The sequence below is a fragment of the Takifugu rubripes genome, chromosome 11, assembly GCF_901000725.2.
Source record: "Takifugu rubripes chromosome 11, fTakRub1.2, whole genome shotgun sequence".
NCBI lineage: Eukaryota > Metazoa > Chordata > Actinopteri > Tetraodontiformes > Tetraodontidae > Takifugu > Takifugu rubripes.
This window is the reverse complement of record NC_042295.1, coordinates 5,611,337-5,630,157: the sequence shown is the minus strand read 5'-3', so window position 1 is coordinate 5,630,157 and position 18,821 is coordinate 5,611,337. Positions and strand designations below refer to the sequence as shown.

At 46.8% G+C, this 18,821-nt stretch overlaps 1 pseudogene; it reads left to right on the top strand.

Annotated features, from left to right (window-relative positions):
* The first annotated feature begins 1,282 nt into the window (after positions 1-1,282).
* Positions 1,283-9,356, top strand: LOC115251535 (uncharacterized; annotated as a pseudogene).
* The last annotated feature ends 9,465 nt before the right edge of the window (positions 9,357-18,821 follow it).

Genomic DNA, 18,821 nt, shown 5'->3' with positions numbered 1-18,821 from the left:
GGGTGGTAGGATTGATGAAACTGACATGGCCCGTTTTCTCTGAACATATAATACACTATGTAAATGCTTACAGGGCTGAGAAACAGGCCTTTGAAAACCAGAACAAGATGATGGCGAATAAACTGACTCAACTGCAGATCGGGGAGCTGGCAAAACAAAAGAAGGAGCGCGAGCCCAAGTCCCAAGCAGCTGTGAGAGCAGCCAACCCAGAACCCGAGAAGGAACTAGAAATGGAGAGGGTAACGCAAGCACCTGTAGTCACACCTGTGATGTCTCTACCTCCCGCTCCCCAGGCGGCACCTGTTATGCCCCAGATTCTCCCTGCAGTGCCCCCTACTGGTCTACCTCAAGCCCAACCGATGCCACCAATCCATTTCTACCTCAATCAGGGAGGAAGCACCCAACAACCAACAGCTGATAGAGGAAGGGCGGCCCGCCCATGAGAGGAAGATGGAGGAGACCTCAGGGACCACAGCAAAATCAAGGGCCCCCACTAGGACCAGCGCCGTTGCAGTACCCGAACGTACTCCAGTGTTGGGGATGTGGACAAGCAGGACACATGCAACGACAGTGCCCAGTTAACCCATGGGCAGGATCCCAGAATCCTGGCCCAGGGTCCATCCAACCCGGAACCGTGCCAGCTGTACAGACCAATGGACCATGGATGGGTCCAGCGGCGTACTGGCAATAGGGGTGCCCAGAGGAGCCAGAAGGGAGGGGAATTATGCCTATACTAACACAGCGGCCAGACGCAGAACCTAAAATAAATGTGATTGTGTGCAATCGTAGATATCAATTCATGATAGACACAGGGGCCACATATTCCTGTATAGGTAAAGACAGAGCCAACCTTCCCCTCTCACACTCCAAAATTCGAACCATAGGCTTCTCTGGGAAAACTCAAGTGATACCAATGACTAAACCGGTTCCATTGCAAATAGGAAAGAGAACGATCCACGCATCTCTTCTATATTCAGCAGAGACGCCGACCAACCTTTTGGGAAGAGATGTACTGTGTCAACTACAGGCAGAAATTAAATGCACACCCGACGGCATCTACTTTGAAGTAGCAGGCGAACAGCCAAATGGAATACCTATGATGTCACTAACAAGTTCTACAGAGTCTCCACAGATGATACACCATACCGCAGAGGCTCAAGTCTTCTGGTTGAGATTGACAACATTGGATTCTTTCCTCTACTACGAATGGGAATCCTGGAGACCTTTGGTAATGAATCACTACGACACATCTAAAGTGCCGACACTGCAATTACATTGCACAATGTTGTATGATGAGAATCACACCCACGAGGAATACGAACAGAGTTGGGATGAGAAAGTAAATAACAAAATCACAGTTCTCCAGTATGAAGACATCGTAGTGGGACGACAAGGAGCAGCTGCCATAGTAAAATTGCAGAATGATGTGACCGATTGGTTCCAAGTCGCAGACTCAACGCCACACGTCACTCTGCTGATAACAGACGGATATGAGTCACAAGATCTGGGACCTATGGTAAAGGAGGCAAGGCAGATCAAGGACTGGATAAAAACAGACTACCAACCAATCAGCGTGTCTCCTGATGGACAATTCTTCAAGATCGCATTCAACCTTGCAGACGAGGCTGTAGCAGAAAAGGTTAGACTTCCAAGGGAAAGAGTTAGGCACATGCTAATAACAGAGGAACATGCCACACTGTTAGAACAGGTTCCATCACAAGTATGGTCTCAGCATAAAACTGATGTAGGTTTTGTTAAATCAGCTGAACCGCAGAAGTTTAGCGTAAAACCAGGAGTTAGATTACCCCATCAGAGACAGTACCCCCTTAGTCCAGATAAAATTGAAGGTATAAAATCTACCATAGCAGGGTTAGAAAATGCAGGAGTTCTGATAAAGACGCGTAGTGCATGCAATACCCCGATTTTTCCTATCAAGAAACCTAACAGTGATGAGTACAGGTTAGTGCATGATCTCAGGGCAATCAATGCTTTAGTGACTGAAGAAACTCCAATCGTGCCTGACCCTCACACGTTGTTCTCAAACATACCCCCGGGTACTAAGTGGTTCACAGTAATTGACCTATGCTCTGCATTCTTCAGTGTTCCTGTTCATCCGGAATCTCAATATCTGTTTGCGTTTACTTATATGAATCAACAGTACACGTACACTCGCCTGCCACAAGGGTTTGTGCACTCCCCCTCCATCTTTAACCGCATTCTTGCTAACGATCTTAACCATCTAGACATTCAATCAACTACTTTGATGTATGTGGATGACATTTTGATTTGTTCAGATTCCAAGGAACAGTGTGAGAAAGATGCCATTATTGTGCTGACCGCGCTAGCTGAGGGTGGCCACAAAGTAAGTAAGAAAAAGTTACAATTTTGTCAACAAACGGTGGAGTATTTAGGCAGACAGCTAAGTGGGGACAAGAGGCACATAGCCCCGTCCCAGTTGGAAGCCATAAGCAAAATACCAAAACCGCAAACGGTTGGTCACATGTTGTCCTTTTTAGGTATGGCCGGGTACAGTAGACCATGGATTTGTGACTATGCTCTCAAAACAGCCCCATTACGAGCCATGATCCGTGCAGCAGGACAAGGGTCACAATCAGCCCAGCTGCAGTGGACTGACGAAGCAGACGGAGCATTCCGTCTGCTAAAGAAAGACCTCCAGACTGCCCCGGCGTTGACCAATCCAGATTACAGTAAACCATTCCATTTGTACGTAGCAGAAAGACAAGGATATGCATGTGCAGTGTTGATGCAAGACAGCCCCACAGGTAAACAACCAATTTCGTATTATAGCACCAAATTGGATAGTGTGGAGGAGGGGCTGCCACCCTGCTATCAGGGATTGGCAGCAGCCGCCTTTGCTTACAAAAAGGCCTCAGTAATCACAATGGGCCATCAGGTGTTTTTATATACGTCTCATCAACTGCATGCAATGCTCACAAGTCCACGATTTGTGATTACTAAAGCACGTCGGACGGGGTATGAGATCCTGCTATCAGGACCCGACCTGACCATACAAAGATGTACAAATATCAATCCAGCTACAAGAATGGTGCTGCCCACAGAAGGGGTACCACACGATTGTCTTACAGAAACAGAAAATTTTATGAAAGTAAGGGATGACTTGTATAATCACCCCGTCCCATCTGACCTGACACTGTTCGTAGACGGATCATGTGTCAGGGGAGAAACGGGCACCAGGGCAGGGTATGGCATAGTACAGCTCAAGCCGGACGGCACGTATAGTAGAGTACAAACGGTTAGCCTAGACCAACCCTGTTCGGCCCAATTGGCTGAAATCAAAGCGTTGACAGCGGCTTGTGAATTTGCAGCCAATAAAAGAGCTACTATTTATACAGACAGTGCATATGGTTACGGTGTATGTCACATTAATGCAAGCATTTGGAAGCAGAGAGGTTTTGTGCGTGCAGATGGCACACCTGTAGTACATGGCCAAGCAGTAAATGAATTAATACGAGCCATGCAGCTTCCCACGGCATTGGCCATAGTTAAGTGTGCAGCACATCAAAACAGTAAATCACCAATTGCCATAGGGAATAACTTAGCGGACGAAGCAGCCAAAGAGGCAACAGGCCCATGTTGTTTGAAGAAGATTGTGCCCCCATTACCAGTTTGGCCTCATTGATTGAAGCACAGGACAAAGTTTCCGCAGCAGAAAAACGCCTTTGGGTCCAAGTATAATGTTCGGAAGATGTTCACTCAGCCATTGGCTCACATTCCACTACCGGACGGCCCTTTTCGACACCTGATTATGGATTATGTGGATATGATTGATCGTGTGGAAAGAAAAAGATATATGTTTGTTGTTGTTTGTAGGTTCAGCAGATGGATTGAGGCATGCCCCACCTCTAAAGCTGACCACAAGTCTGCAGCAAGGTTTCTGTGTAGAGAGGTGTTTCCTAGATTTGGGATGCCAGATACAATATCCTCTGATAATGGCCCACATTTTGTCTCTCAAGTTATACAGGAGATGTTCAAGCTCTTAAGAATCAAGCAAAAGTACGGGTGTGTGTACCATCCACAGTCTCAAGCTTCGGTCGAACGAGCCAATGGCGTTCTGAAAACCAAAATAGCTAAGATCATGGCTGACGGCAACGGAAAGTTAATGTGGGTGGACGCCCTGCCCATAGCCTTAATGGCTATGCGTTCTCAAACTAACCGACTAACCCATCTAACTCCTCACGAGATGCTCACAGGTCGACCCATGCCTCTTCCCCAGATCAGAGGTCCAGTGGAGGGTCCAGCTATAGCACAACTGGAGCGTGAACTGGGTGACTACTGAAGAGAATTGTCTTTATTTTATTAGCATGTGTTGTACCATATGTTTCTGTTTTCTGTTATAAGCACTTTAGAAGTTAGGAATAGTAGAATGTTTAATCAATGGAATAAAGATAAGCAGTCAGTTGACCCTTCCTTGACATGAATGTTGTTTAGACAGTTGGAGCCAGGAGGAGACAGTCAGAAGGAAAGTGGTAGACCCCCATCGTAAAACGTGACAGAATAGTTTACTGGTGTTGATAAGTTCCTCGGCAGGAATGACCTCTGACCTGGCTATCTGGGAAGATAATGGAGAAGAAGGACTGCACCAACACCAAATGAGGCGGGAAGAAGAAGATGAGGTCATCCAAGAAGAAGGACTGGATTGGAGTGAATTAGCATCAATAATTTACATATATTGTTCTATAAAAGACTGGGCCAAGGGATAGTTAGGCAGTCAGACTTCATGCCCTGACAATTGACTCTGTTGTTTGTAGGGTTATGAACTGGCCCAGAGCTCTGTAATATTTGTATCTTGAAATAATTTTATTGTAAATACATTTTGAAATTGGCATTTGTTTACTTGAAGTCTTCATTTAAAGAACACGCGGATTGGCAGTGACACACAAGAGGTATTGCAATCCAACAATTTGGTGACCCCGACGTGATGAAGACAGAAAAGACATCTGAGGCAAAGAATTCAACAACGGTCACTTCGGAGGACAACTGACGACAAAGGGATCCCTAATAAAAGGTAAGCAGACACCTGTTTAATCAAAAGTTCTGCACATTGGCAATTTCCAAAAATTTGTCGTCACTGTCAATTGAAGTGTCCTAGTTATAAATTCCAGATACAAATATTGCAAATATTGAAACGACTGTAGTAAGTACGGTTAGAGTCCGTAGATTTGAACGGTTAGAGTCCCTAAGTACGGTTAGAGTCCGTAAATTTGAACGGTTGGAGTCCGTAAAGTTGAACAGTTAGAGGCCGGAAGTACTGTTGAAAAAACAGGGAATAGACGGTTAGAGTAAACCGGAACTAGTACAGTGCTGTATTGCATATACAGTGCACTGTATATGAAAAAGATTTGGGTTTGGACTCGGAGCACAGTTGACGGGACGGACACTCCCGACGCCCGAGATTTGTATTTTTGTGTGGGTTGGAAAAGTGACAGAGTGAACGTGAATTAAAAGGCTCTTTGTCCTTGGGAATTAACCCCCAGAGTGGAACCGGATCAACGGAGTTTGGTCTAGAAGCTTGTTTCACTGAGGCATTGAGTTGACCGTTGGAGTCATTCACATTCAATCTCACTTGGGAGCATAGTTAAAGATGGAACTGGAATGTGGTAAAGCGTGTTGGGATCAAGGAGAATGTGCTCCCTATCCTCGGTCTGTGGAAGAACAGTGGAAGTGGACTCTTGATCAGGTGGTGAGTGGCATGAAAGAACAGGACAGGGAAAGAGAATTGGATGCAATAAAAAAGTTGTGGAAGGAAGCTCAGAAGCAGAAGATACTTCCCCCTCCAGAGGTGAAGGTTAATTTAGCTGAAGCATTGTGTAAGTGGGAGTCAGAAATTCACACTAGATTACAAGATCATTTGGATAATCCAAAATTAGGCTTGATAGCAGGAAAATCATGGAAAAAACAGGGTAAGGAGTTAGAAGATAAGCGCCGAAGGATACATGTTGTGGCTGTGACATGTGCAGTGGTGCACTATTGCAGAGCTAGGGGGGTTACACGAGTGCCCAATGTAGAGAAGCCTCCATCAGAAGATCCAAACCAGACACTGACACTTAACACCACTCTTTATCCATCATTACCTACTACCACTTCCCCACCCCCATATCAATTGCCAGTTTTGACTACTAATAGTGGTCAGTTAGATGTGGACAGAAATGAAGAAATGCAGGAGTTACGTGAGACAGTGTGGGACCTTCGGAGACAGGTTAGCAGGATCAAACAGAGACAGGAAGAGGTTGAGGATAGCTTGGGAAAATTTGAATTTAGAGAGAAAGGTCAAGTGGTTCGCCCTAAAATCTCCCAACAAACTATATTTAAGAAACAGGACAGTCAAAAATCTGCATTAAATGTCTTTAAAAGACTTAACAATCAAACAAAACAAGAGAAAAGAGCTGATCCCTCAGGAGGATTTGCCAGGGCTGAGCTCAGGGAGGAGAAGGCAAGACTGATTTATGGCAGTGATAAAGAGGAGAGTGAGAGTAAGACAGACACCCTCAAACTTCCAGCTACATTTATTGGAGAGTCGGATCTTCAGGAGCCCGTTGAAGCTCAGACAAAATTATATGAAAAAGACCCAGCTTCAAGTATGGAAAATTATGAATCAGAATCAGGGGAAGAGAGTGAGTGTGAGTACAGAGGTGTACCGTTGACAGGGGCCATAAATAATGAGGAGGTGGGTCAAACAGGAATACACACGCGGAGTAAGGGGCCCGTTTCAGGAATGCCGCAGCTACAGGCCCCTCTGATACAGAAAAGAGGAGGACAGGAACCAGTATATGTTCCGTTTGCTATCACAGACATTAATTGTTTGGTGGATAAGATGCCCCCACCTGCAGAGGGAGGCGGCAAGTGGATGTCTACCCTTTTCAGTTTAACACAGAGCATGCAGCTGGCGATGGGAGACTTTAGAGGAATTTTAGGGAGACAAGTATCTCTCTGGGATTTGGATAAGGTCGAGGTAGCAGCAGGTATTAAAGACAGACCTAACGCTGCACGTTTTGGCCCTTGTGCAACCAGGGTTGGTGAAGCTATGAGACAGATATTTCCAGTATCTCCAGGAGCAATGCAGAACTTAAGATTTAAGTGGGAGGAAAGTGAGTCAGCACATGGATTCCTTGCGAGGTGGAAAGAGGAATGGATGTGTGCCACAGGGTGCCATCCTGGCTCAGATAATCTACACACCACTTTGTTCCGTCAGGCAATAATTTTAGGACTTCCACAGTCAGTGAAAGAAGTCATGGAAGGAAATCCTGACCTTCCAGGCAGCACAGCGGAAGTCTGGGAGAGACATCTCTCTCACCACATCAACACATTTAAAGTTAAACAACAGGGAAAGAAAGAGGAGGTGATGACAGCGCAGGAACAGCTCCTAAAAATACAGTTAGATGAAGCACTGAAAAAGCTTAATGATAAACAAAAGGAAGAGAAACAGATGGTTCAGCAGTTTTCTCGGCAGGTGCAGCCAGATCAGTTATGTCCGCAACAGGATTTTGCTCTGATAAACCCGTATTGGGTCAGTCCAAGGGGAGGCATGTGTGGGAGACACGGCGGGCAAGGATACGGCTTGATAGGCGGGTACTTAGGCCGAGATCAGTGTCACGCCTGCAAAGGGTATGGTCATTGGCAAAGGGACTGTCCATATCACAACTACGCGGAGGTACCAGGCAGTGTTCCACCATCTCATGGAATTTATCACCGGAGCCGATCTCATCTGACACCGTCGAGCTTGTGGGGTTCTCAGGAAGCCCGGAGAGACGGCCGTTTTCTGGGCCATTAGTGACTCATTTTGCCGGACAGACTGTGTTGCACCCTTTTTTGATTTCACCACATTGCCATATCAACCTGTTGGGACGAGATCTCCTGGTGAGGACAGGAGCAGCTATTCTGTGTGGAGATAAAGGTATTTTGGTGCAATTTCCTAATGGAATGAAACTGAACTGCTGTATTTCACACCAAGGTGTGAAGGGACAAATGCTGATGAGTCCGACACCCTCGCCAGAACAGGGGGAGTGGGCGGACATTTATTGGGGAGAACTTGAGCCTGAGACCTCACCTGGTGTCGGTGTTGTGGCATTGTTTCAGAGCTGGAGGCCCTGGCTGTCGATGCTGAGTCCCTTTGCCCCGCCAGTTGATCCCTATCATGTCACCCTATTTTACGACCATGAGAATAATGAGGTGTATCAGGATGCGTTTAGAGAAAAGTTACAGGGAAATTTCTGGATGATTACATCACCGTGTTTGTGTGTTGGGCCTGAAGGTGTGGCTGCGCAGGTCGACTTTGCTGAACAGAATGAGTGGCATGAGAGACTGTAAAGGAAATGTTGTCATTTCTGGGTCTCGCGAGCTATAGTAGACATTTTATTCCTACATATTCAGAAAAGACTATGCCCCTACGTGCAATGGTAAATGAACAGGGAATGCGTGATTTGGCAGCTCGGTTAACATGGACAACTGAGGGAGAGAAAGCGTTCATTGCTCTTAAACAGGCACTCACCACAGCTGCACATTTGGCAGTTCCAGATTATAAGGATACTTTCTTTTTGGATGTTTCTGAAGGAGAACATACAGTAAATGGTGTTCTCTTTCAGAAAAAAGGGGGTGAAAGGAAAGTATTAATGTATGCAAGGATAATACAGTGTAAGGCATGTAGCAGGGGTAGCAAAACTTTTACAAAAACAGCACATTTAGTTACGCTCTGACAGTTCTTACAACACATAGTGTGGTATCACTGGTCAGCTCAGCAGCATTCACCTTGACCTCACTGACCAGGATGGACAAGATTTTAACGGCACCACACATAACATACACTCATGAAGGGATAAAATATGGCAGATGGTATAGGAGAGGGTGAACCACACAGATGTGAGAAGAAAGTGAAGAAAGATGAAAGAATCAGAGTAGACCTCAAGGCGGAGCTGTTAAAGGATCCAGATGAAATACTATTCACAGATAGCTGTTGTTTCAGAAACCCACAGGAGGGGCTGAAAGCTGCCTAGGCAATAGTTAGAAAATGGAAGTGGAAACAGGAAAGATAACAGGTAAAGAGTCAGCACGACTTGCAGAATTGAGGGCAGTTATTAGAGCATTAGAAATATCAAAGGGAAAGAGAGTGACCATCAATACAGATTCAGCGTATGTAGTGGGAGCGATTCACTTAACACAGCATCAGGCTTTCTTATAAAAAATGAGGCAGATATGAGGCAATTGGCACAGGCACTCATGGAACCAGCGGAGGTCACAGTCGTAAAATGCAAAGGTCACAGCAAAGAGAACTCTCTGGAGGGAAAAGGTAATGAGGCGGCCGATCAGGCAGCAAAGAAGGCTGCAGGTTATAAACTAAGTTACAATTTGTTGATGGCAGAGAAAACAGTTCATGAAATCCTTCCAAGATACGACAGGGAAAGACTTGGTTGTGATCAAGAAGAAGCTTCTCCACAGGAAACAGTTTGGAAGGAAAAGGGGGGCAATGAAAGTTGAAGGAATTTGGCGGGGCCCAGACGGCAGACCTGTTCTCCCGCCTGGTCTGGTAGAGGCCGTTCTGGAAGAGGCCCACGGCCTGACACACTGCGGGAAACCACGAATGATGCAGAGAATGTTCAATATGCACACGATTTAATGTAAAATCAACAATTCGACCACATGAGGGCAAGTTTCCATGGCAGGGCAAGGAAAATTATAGATTTCACCGATATGATAGACCGAGTCAATGGGTTCCGATACCTCTTGGTGGCAGTGGATGCATACACTGGCTGCCCAGAGGCGGTTCCCGTAAAAGCAGAAGATGCAAAAAGTGTTATTAAATTTTTGATTAATCCGACACATGGTTTCCCCAAACAAATTAGGTCTGATAATAGAACTCATTTTAAGAATAAAGATTTACAAGAAGTAGAGAAGGCGTTAGGCGAAGGTAGAAAGAATGAATCAAACACTGAAGAGCAAAATTGGCAAGATATGTGCTCACAGTGGAATGAAATGGACACAGGCGCTTCCAATTGCCTTGATGTCAGTAAGAAGCTCTGTTAAGCTCCCGAACAGGATTCACCCCCTTTGAGCTCGAGTGGGGTGTTCTCTTTCCGGGACCAGGAGCAGAAAATCCATAGGCCAGCCCAGCACTTGTATGAAATATAAATCTTATTTTGTTCAACTAAAAACAACTCTCTCAGTTTTCTCCCAACAGGCAACCTCTGTAACAACAGTCAGTGAGGATCCAGGAATTCCACACACAGCTGAGTGGGTTCTTCTGAGAGTCATCAAGTGAAAGTGGTCAGAGCACAGGTGGACTGGTCCCTTTGAAGTTGTAGAGTGAACATCACATGTTAACCCTAACACCCTAACATACTAACACCTTAACACATTAACCCTAACTCTGGTATCACTGGTAACAATGTATCCCAGCAGATAATCCACAGAGAACGCTTGGACAGATCCAGGAACATCCAAAGAGGATGGCACCATGATTAAACTTCTATTATTCTTGATTACAGCAAAGGGAGCGGTCAATGAATTGTTATATTGGCCTAGCGTAGGCTAGGCCAAAAGGGGGATTGAAGAGAATTGTCTTTATTTTATTAGCATGTGTTGTACCATATGTTTCCGTTTTCTGTTATAAGCACTTTAGAAGTTAGGAATAGTAGAATGTTTAATCAATGGAATAAAGATAAGCAGTCAGTTGACCCTTCCTTGACATGAATGTTGTTTAGACAGTTGGAGCCAGGAGGAGACAGTCAGAAGGAAAGTGGTAGACCCCCATCGTAAAACGTGACAGAATAGTTTACTGGTGTTGATAAGTTCCTCGGCAGGAATGACCTCTGACCTGGCTATCTGGGAAGATAATGGAGAAGAAGGACTGCACCAACACCAAATGAGGCGGGAAGAAGAAGATGAGGTCATCCAAGAAGAAGGACTGGATTGGAGTGAATTAGCATCAATAATTTACATATATTGTTCTATAAAAGACTGGGCCAAGGGATAGTTAGGCAGTCAGACTTCATGCCCTGACAATTGACTCTGTTGTTTGTAGGGTTATGAACTGGCCCAGAGCTCTGTAATATTTGTATCTTGAAATAATTTTATTGTAAATACATTTTGAAATTGGCATTTGTTTACTTGAAGTCTTCATTTAAAGAACACGCGGATTGGCAGTGACACACAAGAGGTATTGCAATCCAACACTACCTACGTGCATTAACTCAAATCCACAGACTTTTGTTTCAACAGGTGAAAGAAGCCCACAGCACGGACGAGACACGCATCCCTGTTGACGTCCGTGACGTTCAAGTGGGGGACCTCGTGTTCATACGAGTGTTTAGACGCCAGTGGAACGAACCGCGTAGGGAAGGACCTTTTAAAGTTGTACTTACCACCCCCACTGCCCTAAAAGTTGAAGGTAAGCCCTTCTGGTTCCATAAGAACCATTGCACCCTTCACAGACCTCCCGACCCCCCTGGACACTTTCCAGGTCCATCGGAGTCTGAGCATGCTGACAGGGAGACGTATAGTCACCCTCTGGCCGACAGTCCACCGCACTCCTCCACAAGCTCCTCCACCACCTCTTCCTCGCGCTCCCCGAGCACTCACTCCCGCTCCCCACATGGGGAACGCAGGTCCGCCAGGGTGGCGGCCCGACGGCTCCGCCAGTCACATTCCTCTGATTCAGAGCGTGTTGCTACTCCCACTGCCAGTCCTGCGCCTGCTGTATCACCGCTTCCGGACCGCCCACCCACGCCTGGGAAAGACATTCGCCTACATCCTTCTGATGGCAGTGATTCTGAAGATTCTGCCATGGATTCGTCAGCTCCGTCCCCCTCGCTGCCGGGGCCGAATTGGCTTGCTGATTAGTTGCATGATAATGATGTTAACCCTTAACGGCTTAACAACGGGGGAACTCTTGAGAACAACTAACTCAAACGCACACCACACACGAGCACTAGACACGTGTGCCTTGGCTATGATCACACTAGCAACTCACAAAGGAATAGTGGATAGAAACAATGGAGAAATCAAACAGATAATGCATGTCAAAGCAGATACTTATGATTTTGTACTAACGGAAATGTTGGGAACCGAGTCAATAGGTAAGCATTGGCTGGGATATCCCCAAAGCATGGACTGCCGTGGGGAAGGGACGGTGATCATACAGGTGAGATGCACACAGTCAGGATGTCAGAATGAGCAAACAGGAAAAAGGCTGACAGTAAAGGAAGCTGAAAGTAAAGTAAAATTGCTAAATTCAAGACGGAAAAGGGACTTAGATAAGTTAAAAACGTCACATTGGGACACAAACATGTTCCAACAGTGGATAATGTACTCGGCGAAATCAATGTTTGAAGCTAGCCAACGGAAGAAACAAGATTGTATTGCTTGCTATAATGCTAAAAAACTGCCACAAATCCAGGGGATACCAGGAGGTGAGCTAGGTGAATGCCCGGACATCACTAAGTGTTTTGCCCTCTGTGCAATGCACAATGGCAGGAGGCTTACCGCCATGGGATAATGATAGAAAAATCTGCCCCACATTTCTGTCAGACGACGATTATGATGTAGTAAAAGCACTACACCCAGTGGTGCACAAAACGGCTAACAACATCTTCCCTTTCTGTATAGCTCGAGGGCAGGAGGTGGAAGAGGTTGTCCATAGAGGGTCTCCAAAATTGTCGGATGCGGGAGGACTGGTGAGATGCAGCAGAATCGAGTGGTACCCGGAGCTAACCTACGGGAACACCACAGCAACCATCAAACTATGTGAGACCGGCCCAAAGGCCCAAATGCAATGTAAACAGATAGTACCAAACGGGGGAGCAATAATCTACGAACAAACTTCATCCCACATAGCTCAATACAGTTTGTTAGACTTAACGGGTGGCACAAGGCCATTGGGAGATGTCTTCTGGACTTGTGAAGGTAATGACACCCTGATGCTAACTTTACCTCCAAATTGGGAAGGGATATGCGCCCCATTAATGTTAACGGGACAGTTGTCATTGATTACGCAAAGGGCGCAACCAAATCAGGCACCTCCTAGAAAAAAGAGAGACACCCAGGACACCTTTGAAAATTGGGACTGGGACTGGAAAGCAACAAATGAAATTTATATCACATGGGATCAGGTCCCATTTGGTGTACCAGAAAATCAGGTAGCCATAGGCTCCACATGGATAAAAGCCGGACGAGGAGCAGGTTCGATTCCAATTTATGGTTCAATTGCAAATGCTCAGTATATAGCTCGAAATAGTCGTTGGATAAATTATTTGTGGTACAATCAGCAAAGGTTCATGAATTATACTGTAAAAGGAATGTCATTAGTACGGGACCAATTGCACGCCACGTCAATGATGGCTTTGCAAAATAGATTTGTGATAGAATCACGCATGGCAGGAGATCAAGGCATATGTGATGAAATTGGGGAGGACTGTTGCACTCTAATACCAATGCACACAGGTGTCAACGGCAGTTTGACAGGAGTTCTGAACGAAATGAGAAGGATGCGCGACGAGCATACAAAAAATTCCAACTGGAACACTCAAGTTAAGAGCTTTTGGGATTACAGGCCTCAGGCTTCAAAGGGTCAGGACGACAAAGCCCTTTGTCAGAGTCTGTCCCTCCACTATGCCCGCTTTGACACCTCGTCAGCCATGCCCAACACCTCCCCTCCCCCCAGTGCCACTGCCCCCATGGACCTTACTCCATCAAAGGCAGTCCCCTCCTCCTCCCCCCCTCCACTCACCATCAGTCCCCCCCCCCATCACTTACCACCAGTTCCCCCCTCCTCCCCCCCTTCATTCACCATCAGTGAATAGGATGTGCGCAGGCAGTTCGCCAGGCTGAACCTGCGCAAGGCCCCTGGCCCGGACGGCGTGTCTCCCTCCACCCTGAGGCACTGCGCAGAGGAGCTGACTCCTGTCTTCACAGACATCTTCAACTCCTCCCTGGAGTCGTGCCAGGTGCCAGCCTGCCTCAAAACCTCAACCATCGTCCCTGTCCCCAAGAAGCCACGGATCACTGGGCTTAACGACTACAGACCTGTGGCGCTCACCTCTGTAGTCATGAAGTCCTTAGAGCGCCTGATCCTGCCACACCTCAAGTCCATCACCACCCCCCTCCTGGATCCACTGCAGTTCGCCTACAGAGCCAACAGATCTGTGGACGACGCGGTCAACCTGGCCCTTCACTCCACCCTGCAGCATCTGGACTCCCCGGGAACCTACGCGAGGATCCTGTTCGTGGACTTCAGCTCTGCGTTCAACACCATCCGCCCCGCTCTGCTACAGGACAAGCTGTCCCAGCTTAGTGTGCCTGACTCCCTCTGCAGGTGGATCACTCACTTCCTGACGGATCGGAGGCAGTATGTGCGGCTGGGGAAGACTGTCTCCGACTCCGTCACCATCAGCACCGGATCACCCCAGGGCTGTGTACTTTCCCCCCTCCTCTTCTCCCTGTACACAAACTGCTGCACCTCAAGCCACCAGTCTGTCAAACTGATCAAGTTTGCGGATGACACCACCCTCATCGGTCTCATCTCCAATGGCGATGAGACTGCCTACAGGAGGGAGGTGGCTCGACTGGTGTCCTGGTGCGGACACAACAACCTGCAGCTGAACGCTCATAAGACAGTGGAGATGATTGTGGACTTCAGGAAAGTTACAGCCCCTTTGCCCCCCCTTGCCCTTATGGACTCCCCCGTCACCATCACGGACTCCTTCCGCTTCCTGGGCACCACCATCACCCGGGACCTTAAGTGGGAGCCAACCATCAGCTCCCTCATCAAGAAGGCCCAGCAAAGGATGTTCTTCCTACGGAAGCTGAGGAAGCTCAATCTGCCTCCCAGGATGTTGGCGCAGTTTTATACGGCCATCATCAAGTCCATCCTCACCTCCTCCATCACCGTGTGGTTTGCTGGTGCCACCGTCAGGGACAGACTGAGGCTGCAGCGCGTCGTGCGCGCTGCCGAGAAGGTGATCGGCTGCAGGCTCCCATCCATCCAGGACCTGTATATCTCCAGGACCCGGAGGTGTGCAGGTCGGATCACGGCCGACCCTTCCCACCCTGGTCATGGACTGTTTTCCCCCCTCCCCTCAGGCAGGAGACTACGGTCCATTCGGACCAGAACCTCCCGCTACACTAACAGCTTCTTCCCCTCTGCCATCAGGCTGCTGAACACCAAGTGACTTATCACTTAAGCACCATGTACAGCAGCCAGCCGGACTCATAAACAATACACTACTCCTCATGGACCTGCACTATTTCTCACCACTCACTATTTATGTAATACTGTATATAAGTCTTATTTTATTTTATTTATCTTATTCTAGTGTGGTGTTGATGTCTAATGTTATGTTGAATGTCGCAGCGGCACACCACGACAAATTCCTAGTTTGTGTAATACTGTGTATTACATGTACAATGGCAATAAACCTTCTTCTGATTCTGATTCTGATTCTGGGGATGGGAAAGTTGGGATGGCTAAAGTATCTAAGAATGGCTGGGATAGCATTGGGAGGAATAGTGATGGTGGTACTGTTGGTGGTCTGCTGCATCATCCCATTACTCCGTATACTAATATCACGCATTTTGATTAGTATAACTGGACAGTTTCCGGTAGTACAAGTGCAAATTGATCCAGAGTCAGAGTATGTTGAAATTGAACCAGAGTCAGAGTATGTTGAAATTGAACCAGAGCCAGAGTATGTTGAGATTAAACCAGAGTCGGAATATGTTAATTTCACAAGCACTCAGGAACAATAGGGAAAGAAATGAAATGATCGCCGCCCACTCCCCACAAGGTATGTAACACTAGTAGCGTAAATATGATAGGAAAAGACTAATACTAATCAAATAGGTAGTTATAATCAGTAGAAACTCATGTAGAGAGATTGAAATAAGTTGTTGTTATGAGGAAACTTAATGCCATGTCTTCATCACTTTTGAAAATGGCGGAGGCTTTCTATACTGGACCCCAACTGACCTTGGACGATTGGCAACCTCACAGCACTGATACTAGAGACGAACACACATACACACCCCTAGGAACACGACATGTAGAGGCAAACACACATACTCCCAACAGGTACCCAAGATGGAGCGAGGGAGTCCCTGACCCGCTGATGGAGGGATCGGATGGACACCAGACGGGAGAGCCAGCAAGTCTCCTGCCAGGTCTACCTGCGAGCCAAGGAGGGTTGGTGCCCCCCGGATTCCAGTACAGCCCAGAGAGCCCAGAGAACCCAGCGGACCGGGGCCAGCTCGTGATCCATGATGATCAACCAACGGCAGTGGTTCCTCCTATGGCCAGACCATCAGCACCCAGACGACTACCTCCCCTGATCGTCGTCGGCAACGAGGACCGAGTCCGTCTCTCCAGTTTCCTGTGTCGCCCTCTTGAGCAATACGAGCCAGAGGACCTCCGCGCTGAGATCGGTGGAATGCCTACCAGAGTATATACCGCCATGAAAATAGGCTTGACCCAAGCAGCCCGACAACAGGTTCAACGTGTTCGGAAACAGGCGTACCAGCAGACCCGAGAACGAAGCCTGAGGAACCTGCAGAATGAACGTAACACGCTGACTAAGCAATTGGATACAGCAAGACGGACAGCTATCGACCTGCACAACAGGTTGAAGCAACTGCAAGAAACGTATGATCGAGCAAAGGATACCATATCACACCTGCGTCAAGCCCAAACAGTCCTCATGCGATTTTGTGAGGCCAGATTGCCACGGGGCAACAATGCCTTACCTGGACTAAATAGTCACCCACGAAGGGGGGAGGAAAGAAGTTCCCTGCGAACACTACCTAGCCACCGTCCACACACCCCCGAATACCGTCCAAGCTCTCCCAGCTACCAACCCAGAAGCCGGCGTGAGGAGAACTGATTGTGACAAATGTTATTAATTTCTGATGGAATAACACGGTGATGACCTATGCTAATGTTCATGGCTAACGATTAATGGTTCTGGAAAAATTATATAGTATGAGTGAGAGTGTGTTATTTATGATAAGGCGATTTTAACGGGTAGATACGAATGAGTATTAGGAAAAGGGAACATAAGCTCCAAGGTTATGAGGGTTTCGCTTGAGAGGTGTCTACCTGTATCGGCCTGCCTGTTTAGCGGATGGGCAGCGTGCTGGGTACAAACAAACGCGAGCAAAATCCCAATAAAAAAAGAGTCTCAAGAGGAGAATTCCTCATAAGTGTACCGGGAGATACTCCCAGAACAAACTAAGGGTAACTGGCTGTGTAAACAGAACAGACTAGAGTTTGTTAAATGTAAGGTTATAATCAAATATACTCAATGTGTGCCTTAGATAGAAATATATATATACTGTGTGATGTAACGCTACCTTTGCCACCTGGTTGGGGTTTTACCTCTCACTGCCAAATGAGAGGAGGTTTCCCTGATCATGTCTGCAGAGTGTGGCTAGGGGCCCGTCAGTAACGATCACTGAGGCATCAGTGCGGGACTGTTCCTGGATGATCTCTGGGTGGGGGCATCTGGCTGCCTTTGCAGTTGGACTCCTGTCCTGGGGTGATCCTTACTGAAGGGTAGAAAAAGTGTACCAGGATACTGGGTATAATGGTGTATGCCATTCCTGATGGCTGTAAGACGACATGCCTAAGAAAGATTATTGGTTACGTGGTCCTTGTCAGGACCATAGGGGGGAAATGTAGTGAAGAAGGGTAGAAGGCATAAGGCATCAGAGGGACGCCTCAGAGGCAAAATGTGTGGTTTCAATATTTACCTTTTGACCTAGTGAGTAGGCCTTGTGATTAGGGCAGCTGAGTGCTTAAAATTACATATATAAGGTAGAGAGCCAATATAACCTGTGTGTAACCCATACTTAGCCTACCATAAAGCATACTTAGAGAATCGATATAATCTATGTGTGACCTATACCAGATGCACGAGCCATCACTATTACTGATTGATTACCGGCAGTAAGTGCATGTCACTATTTGAACTCCGGTGGTAAATTACCATGTATATGTATCCCTGTTTGAAAACATGCTGAAGATAACAATGGGTTAATAGAAAAGTAGGAGGGTAGCCGAGGTGTGGTCTGTTTGAATAAAGAGATGTCTGTTTTAAAAAAAAACCCTGTAGGGTACACCTGACCTCTGATAAGAATGTTAAATGGTACTTAAGGGTGGAAAACGGGTCAGGAAAACTAACCAAATGAAGGAGTCCGGGGCGGAGTAGCCCCAGACTCCGAATAGTATAAAAGAGGGGTGATTCTTGTCAGACTTCAGACTTAGCCCGGGCTACTTCTCATGCATGGTGAATTGTGGATCGACAATAAACCATTGTTTGGATCGTGAACCAGCTGACCCTGACTCATCATTCGACTTTGTTGCGGTATCCCCACACCTCAATTCATTGGCACTGGCATAGGTATATTGACTTAATGAAAACATAAAGATTGAGTGTATTAGTGTAGGGGAAAATCCACGACAGGAGTAACCCAGCAACATTGGCAGAGGGCTCCTAAAGGGAGCTAAATATTTCGGATTAAACGTTGTCGTGCTGCCCAATTGCATCTAGGGAAACCAGTTCATGATGAAGGGATTCGCTGTCTGAAGAGTCCATTGTGGTCAGATTGTTTTTGATACGATTGAATGAAACAAGGGCAGGACCCCAGTGAACGGTTTATTAACAAAGTGCAGGTGAAAGTCTATTTACAATGTGCAGGTGAAAAGCAGTCAGTTGACCCTTCTTTGACATGAATACTGCTTAGACAGTTGGAGCCAGGCAGACAGGAAATGGTAGATGTTAGGTTCAAACGACCTGAAACAC